We start from the raw sequence: 7747 nt of genomic DNA, 5'->3' as shown, positions 1-7747 counted from the left end.
ACAAAGTCCTTAACAGCCATCTAGACCTGTGTTATCCAACAAGATAGCCACTAGCCACGTGTAGCCACTGAGCTCTTGAAGGGAGGTTCATCCATATTGAGACGTCCTGTAGTGTAAATTATACACCAGATTTCAAAGACTTAGCAGGGAAAAAAAGAACACTATGGAAAATACCTCATGAATAATTTCTTATATTGTTACCTGTTGAAATGATAATATTTTGGATATACTGGCTTAAATAAAAAATATTACAATTGATTTTGCAGTTTATTTTTACGTTTCTTTAATGTAGCTATTAGAAAAATTAAAATTACTTCTGAGGCTCACACTTACGTCCTGCATCATATTTCTGTAAGACAGCAGTGGTCTAGCCCCATGGTTCTCAAATGGAGGCGATTTTAGCAGACCAGCTCAGATCACTCCTTCAGACCCCTGGTTGTCACATGTCACAGCATGGTCATGAGTAAGAACTAGAGGGTTCTCTCAGAACCCTGAATAGATGGTTTAAAGTTTAAGGCACATACTTATGGGTCTGAGTATCCACAACAAATATTCACAACAGATCTCCTTAGGTCTCACGTTAAAGAACTTACTGCTTATAATTCTGACTAGATGGAACCTTCCATAATAAAGATTTTAGAGTTCAAAATGAGCCACATGTGGTAAACGGTTCATCTCAGCGAAGTTTATTTCTGCCTGAATGTGCCATATGTTTTAGAGAAGTTAAGAAATTTGGCTGAAATCAGTCCCAACCCTGTAACATTCTGATAATTGCTTTGCTTTTGAAGGTGTGCCTGATTTCAACTGATTTACTTGCCATGTGTTTTTTTCTTACTGCCAGGCAATAAAGAGTTCTGATTATTTCAGCTTTCTGGTTGTTTGGATTTTAGCAAGGAAGTGTAACCATACTTGGATGTGATGCATGACATATTTGAAGCTGTAGGATCAAAGGGTTTTGGGACTTTGGCTAAATATTTAGAACCCCTACTTCTCTATTTCCATCCTGATGCAAGAGAGAAGCCCAGTGCTTATCACTGAAGTTCTTCAAAAATAACGGTAGGAAAATAAGTTTCCTTCCTTTGTCCCCAGGGATGGAAACCTACTTCCCACCTTCCCCACTCCAATGTCTCATCTGAAAACTCCACTTTGTTCCTCCAGATCCACAGGCCCTGCTCACCTGAACCTCTCCTTCTCAAAGTGCAACTGTGGCTTTGAGATTTAAATAAATAAAGTTTTCTCATGCATGCATTAGCATTTTTACATCCAGGCCACCTCGGATTATTTCTTTTTTTAAAAATTAATTCATTAATTTTTTTGTTTGTTTGCCTTGGGTCTTCGTTGCTGCGCGGGGGCTACTCTTTGTTGTGTGGGTTTCTCATTGCGGTGGCTTCTCTTGCTGCGGAACACAGGCTCTAGGTACACAGCCTTCAGTAGTTGTGGCTCACGGGCTCGGGAGTTTCGGCTCGTGGGCTCTAGAGCACAGGCTCAGTAGTTGTGGTCCACGGGGTTAGTTGTTCTGCGGCACATGGGATCTTCCCAGACCAGGGCTTGAACCCATGTCCCCTGCATTGGCAGGCGGATTCTTAACCACTGCACCACCAGGGAAGTCCCCTGATTATTTCTTAAACAGGCAGAAAGTGGTGTGCCCTTATAGTCACAGTCTTCAAAATTTAGGCAAAAATAAGGCTCTACTTGGAGGCAAAAGCAAACTGGCTAGTGATCGGGTGAAAGAAAATTATCTTGTTATAGAAACCACTTGAGGAAGACCAGGATTGGTCTACGAATACTGTGCTGCATCATTAAACCGCAGGAAGAAAAAAAAAAGGAAACCACATTACTTTACATAACTTTCAAACCTCATGTAACCTCCCAGGCCCTCCCCCTTAGTCAGATGCATCATCTGCCTCTAAAGCACAATAATTTTCCAGAGTAAAACACATCGCGGAAAAGTTCCTATACTTTGGATTAAAAATACACATAACTCATTTATATTCTAGGTGACGTATGACTATGTTGAACAGCAGGGAGAATAGCATATTGAGTTGGCATATGTCACAAATACTCCAGTTCTCCTTCTGGGTACTTGGTAGAACTGCATTTTCCCACCCATTTGAATTTAGACACAGCCATGTGAAGATGGCTAAAAAAATACGAGCAGAAGTGATGAGTGTCACTTCCGGTCAGCTTTGAGAGGAAGTGTTCATGGCAGGGTATATCAGCTCGGATCTTGAGTGAATTAGATAACCAGAGTTTTTCTGAAGACCTAACTTTGAAGATGTAGCCTGTGATGTTAAGTCCTAGAGACTTGGGGGTTTTCATTACTACAGCATCTATCTATTCTGACTAATAAACACATCACTTAGAATCTAGTATCTTATTTTTACCTTCTGTGTCTTCTCAAAATATCACTTACTTTCTCCCAACGTAACAGAGGAAAGAGAATTCTATAAACAGACTTAAAAAGAATCATTACAAAGAAAAAAGTACATTTAAAGCACAGAAAGTATACTATGAGGGAAGAAGAGGGCGATTGTCTGACAATAGATATTGTTGCTGCAGTTGTGTGCGTTTTGCTTTCATAGTGCCACCTCGCTGTGTTGAGCACGGTGATTTGCTCCATCTTTTCCCCAGGCCAGTTCAACAATGTTACCACAGAATGATTTTTAGTGACTAGTTCTTCCATGCCCTGCTTTTGGTTGCAGCTAGTTTTCCATTATGTTTTGATGTTTGTGGTCCTTATTTGACTCTGTTAGGATGGAGACTACCAGGTGAAGAACACCTGCAGTGTCTGAGGCTCGGCATCTAACTTTTCATGTGCTTTTTTTTTTCAATTCTCCCACTGTGTACTAACCACAAGTATGCAAACTAGAAGACTGAATACTAATCAAAAGGGAAAACTGGGTTGGTTGTGGCTTAAGGTGTTAGTAGGAAATTCCTCCAGCTGCTGGGGCATTTGTTGAACACATGACTACTGCTGGCAATGGCCGATGCTCTACACCAGCTGACTACCAGTAACTGGGAAGTTTAGTTATTTTTCTTTTTTATTTCCACTTATTTTGCCGTTTTATCAAAATGAAATGTGTACTTAATTTTAAAAAATCAAACAGTTCTACACAGCCTGTAATGAAAACCTGTATCCTGACCCCTGATTTACACTCCTTGGATATCCATTTTAAAATCCATTCACTGCTTTTGTCGTCATGTTTCTAAACAACCTGCTTCTCTTGTGTTGCTTGCTTTTTCAGATTTAGATAGATGTAATGATTTCCCACTATAAAACACAAAAACTTCACTTTACTGCATTAACATCCTCCTGTAGACATACAGGCACACATACGCATAGTATCAATTCATTTTTGCTGTGTAACAAATCATTCCAAAATGTACTGGCTTAAACCAGCCATTTACGTACTCACAATTCTGTGGATCAGCCGTCTGAACTGGACTGGGCTGGGCAATTCTGGTCTTGGCTGAGCTCATGGTCAGCTGTGGTCAGTTACTGGGGTGGCTGGGGGCTGGCTGACCAGAGTGGCCTCAGCTAGGGTGGCTCTTCCATTCTCCACATGGTCTTCCATCCTCTAGCAGGTGAGGCCAGGCATGTTCACACAGAGGATGGGCAGGTTCCCGAGGGTCCACGTGGAAGCACGTGCAGCTTCCTGAGGCCCAGGCTCAGAACTGGCTTTCTGGTACCCCCACTTCATTCTCTCACAAGGCCAGCTGGATTTGAGTAGAGGAGGAATAGACTCCACCTCTTGACGGGAGGTGCTATAAAGTCTCATCGTGAAGGATACAGGAGAAGAAAATTGTGGCCATTTTTGCAATCTACTACACACAAGTAGTATATGTACACATAGGTACTTTCCCTCACCACCATTCTCTTTACATAGACATAGCATATATCACCAGTCAGAGTTAAATGAGTATTTAATATTGACCCTATTATAATGATGGACGTTTACTCATAACTAGATCTCATAGTGAACTAGGATTATAGTTTCTTTCTTACATGAGGATTTTTGCTCTGATCCTCAGAGTAAATAATTGTCTTGTTTTGAGTTGTTTGCTAAAGCTTTTCTATGTGCTTGCCAGTTATTCAGCTCCAAACTCTGCAGTAAGTATACATTTCCTAAGAACAACAGATGAATGATCAATTTCTTCCCCCACCCCCTTGGAGTCATCCCTCTGGAGCCCTCCATCCTTCTATTCAATCTGGACTTGGTCTTCTCTGGCCCTGTTGCATAGTAATCACTCTGAGGTTCCCTTGGCTACTTTCTTCTGTAGAACGCCCTGTTTCTTGTCTACTGGTGTCCTCTTTCTTTCTCCTTATTTTGGAGGGTATTCTCTAGTAGGTTCCTGGAAAAGGGTGCATAGGCAGCAACTTTTTGAGACTTTGAATGTTTGAAATGCTACCCCACCTGCAGACCTGTCTAACAGCGTGGACGGAAATTCAAAGGTGGAAATTATTTTCTTCAGAATTGTTAAGGCACTGCTTTTCTACTTCCAATATTATTTTTAAGACCTCTGAGACCTTCTGATGCCTGATCCTTTGTCCATAATCAGGTTTTCTTCTCTAGAATTTTTTAGAATCATCTCTGTTACTGGACTTCTGGGAAAAAAAAGGCAATGATATATCTCAGTGGGGCTCCTTTTTCATTCATCTAATTGCATGTTGACTCAATCTAATAACTTTTCTACTTATTGTGGGACTTCTATTGGATATCCTTTACAGATTATTTTTTTAAATCTTATTTTCTCTTATTTTAAAAACTGTTTTCATTTGTTTTACTTTTACGAAGGTTTTTGTTGGTGGTGGTGGTGTTTTTAGCTGCTTTGTCAATAAGTTTACTGTCTTTATCTGAAAAATCTTCATAGAAAATTGTGGTTTGATTTATCTCTCAGTGGTCCACTCCTGAGCTCTGAGGCAGCTTGCCTTCTTAGCTACTTGATCTTTCTTCTGAGCAAGAGACATTCTGGAACAGTTCCAACTCTTTTTTTTTTTAACTTCTTTCTTAGGCTTCTTCTGATAGGCCAGATTCTCTCATACAGTAGTATAGTTTTCATGTACATCTCCTCCATCATGTCTGAAGCTATGTTGTTCTTTATGTATTGAGAGAATTGTTTCTTGTTAGCATCTTCATCATCTTCCATAAGGTAACTCATATCATCTGCAACGTTCTGAGCCACAATGTGCTTCTGAGATACTTCTGCTTCGAATTCCCTGCTTTCTGAATCGTAACCAGGGAACAATTTGGTACTGTGAGGCATTGATAAGCCTCCATCCACAACTCCCCTCAGAGCCCCAAAAACTTTACTTCCAGTGGTAGTTCTGGCAAAATTTTAGTTCAAATAGCAGGTGAAGGTACCAAGCTGACCATCAAAGCTTTCCTCATTGTATTTATATCTTGTCCCTGCAAAACCAACTGAGAAGCCTGCGGGCCAGCAGGAGGCCAGGACAATATGCCGCAGCATATCTGTCAGGCCAACCGTCGCACCATGCTCTGGGAGTTCATGAGCGTTATCTTCGCAGACTATCATATGCCCTTCTATTCAGGCATAAGAGATTTGACAAATGATATCTCTGTTGGTTACATGGATGATCATTCTTTATTTGGTTGTGTTGTACTTAACTTTTGTCCTGGACTACCAAGTGTTTCTGAGCATAGCAATCAATTTTACCCTCTTGTTTTCTTTTAAATTTTACTTGGTATCTCTTAAAGTAAGACCTATTCTTGATATCTTTAACAGAGATCCATGTCGATGGGTTGCCATTGACCTCTTTTTTGGAGTTTTAAAAACTTTATTTCTCTACCATTCTATTTAATATTTATTTATTCTATTATATTTTTAAATTCTAAGAGTGCTTTAAGTCTTGTGAATGTTCCTTTTCAAGAGCACTCTGTTCTTGTTTCATGGATGCAATATCTTCTCTTATTTCTCTGAGAGTTTTGTTTGTTTTTTACATTTTCTTCTGCTCCCTGAATGGTCTCTTCCCTCTGTGGTGTTTATTAATTTTGAACTTTGCCTTTATGTTAGATATTTCCTTCAAATATCTGTTACTCCTTGGCTGTCCATTTTTCAAGAGAAGTCCTAAAAAGTTAGGGGCAGAAGTCCTAAAAAGTTCCTGTCTGAGGAATGAAAGTGTATGTGTGGGATTTGCAACAAATGAGATTCACCGTAGGGTGATCAGGTATTTTGCTGGGCTCCCCCAACAGTCTGTGTCTGCACTAGTTTTCTATTGCAACGGTAACAAATTACCACAAACTTGGCTGCTTAAAGCAACACAAATTTACTATCTTACAGTTCTGGAGGTCAAATGTCTGATTCCGTCTTGCTGGGCTAAAATTAGGTTGTCGGCAGGGCTGCATTCCTTTCTGGAGCCTCCAGGGAAGAGTCCATTTCCTTCCCTTTTCCAGGTTCTAGAAGCCACTTGTATTCTTTGACCTTTGGCCCTCTTCTTCCCTCTTCAAAGCCAGCAACAGTGGGTCAAGTCTTTTTCATATCACATCACTCTGACCTCTTCTGCTTCTCTCTTCCACTTCTAAAGACCCTGGTGATGACACTGGCCCACCTGGATAACCCAGGACACTCTCCCTATTGTGGTTGGCTGATTAGCAACCTTAATTCCATCTGCTACCTTAATTCCCCTTTGCCATGTAACCTAACATAGTCACAGGCTTCAGGGATTAGTATGTGGACATCACTCTTACCACAGTTACCCCAGTACCTGTAGCCACTGTCTCCTGGGCTGATCCATTTACCCAAAGAGGAAGGCTCCTTTCTCTTGCCAGTGCACATGCAGCATTCTGGGGGTCAAATGTTGCTGGCGGTGCCACCAGTTGGTCTGCAGATGCCCCTCTTAGCCTCCCTGGTTTCTATTTGTCACGAGTGCCCTCAGCTGTGTCCAGTATTCGCTCATCCAGAGCAGTCTCACTCAACCTCTTTTGAGAATAAACCTTCAGTCTTGTACTGAGTTGAGAAGGTATAGTCACTGGCAGTGCAGGATACCATAGGGAATCTAGGTCCAAGTATTCCTTAAACAGATTTTTAATCACTCCTCCTGGTGTCAGTCTTGCCCACACCCCTTTGGAGGCAGCTGGTGCCTCTACTGCTGAGACTCTTGGGACCTCGGTGGCTCCATCAAACCTGATTTTTGGCTTTGCTTCTTACAGGCTCTTGCCATTCAGCTTTCTCCTGTCTAGTAAGTCAGTTATTGCCCATCCACCTGCTTTCTGGCTTTCAAAATAATGCTATTTCCTCTTTTGTTCCCATGGTCCTTATTGATGTGTGCTTTTTCATTCTCTGTCATCTTAGTGGGGCTTCGAGAGGGAATGGAGATTCGGTCATGTTTTGTTTTGTTTTGTTTTATCTGCCGTGTTTAGCTAGAAGTCCCTATGGTTTGTTTTTTGGGAGCACTAAGTAATTGTGAAACCAATTATACCCTTTGTGTTCTGTATGACAATCAGTTTCTATTAGTTTTCACTAAACACCAGTGACAAGAGTTCTGAAATTTTTGTGTTCCCTATGAAGGAAAAGAAAGGAAGTAAAGATGGCAATTACCAAGTGGCCATCTCAAAATAGTAATGTCAAAACAGCCTTCTTTGCCTCATCTAGAATAGGTGCTCAATAGGGCATTTGTATGAATTACATGCTGCCTAAAATGTACTCCAAGAATCAGGCAGGTCCAAGCTTTAATCCCAATATCTCTGAGCACAGGCCTGTGCAAACTGAGTTGTTGTTGAATAAATAC

General features: G+C 41.0%; 1 pseudogene; it reads right to left on the bottom strand.

The window, feature by feature from the left end:
• Nucleotides 1-4888: 4888 nt before the first annotated feature.
• On the bottom strand, nt 4889-5737 carry LOC133095649 (large ribosomal subunit protein uL18-like; annotated as a pseudogene).
• Between the last annotated feature and the right edge of the window lie 2010 nt (nt 5738-7747).

This window comes from Eubalaena glacialis, chromosome 7, assembly GCF_028564815.1.
Source record: "Eubalaena glacialis isolate mEubGla1 chromosome 7, mEubGla1.1.hap2.+ XY, whole genome shotgun sequence".
NCBI lineage: Eukaryota > Metazoa > Chordata > Mammalia > Artiodactyla > Balaenidae > Eubalaena > Eubalaena glacialis.
The sequence above is the reverse complement of the archived record's forward strand: the minus strand, read 5'-3'. Positions and strand labels throughout refer to the sequence as shown.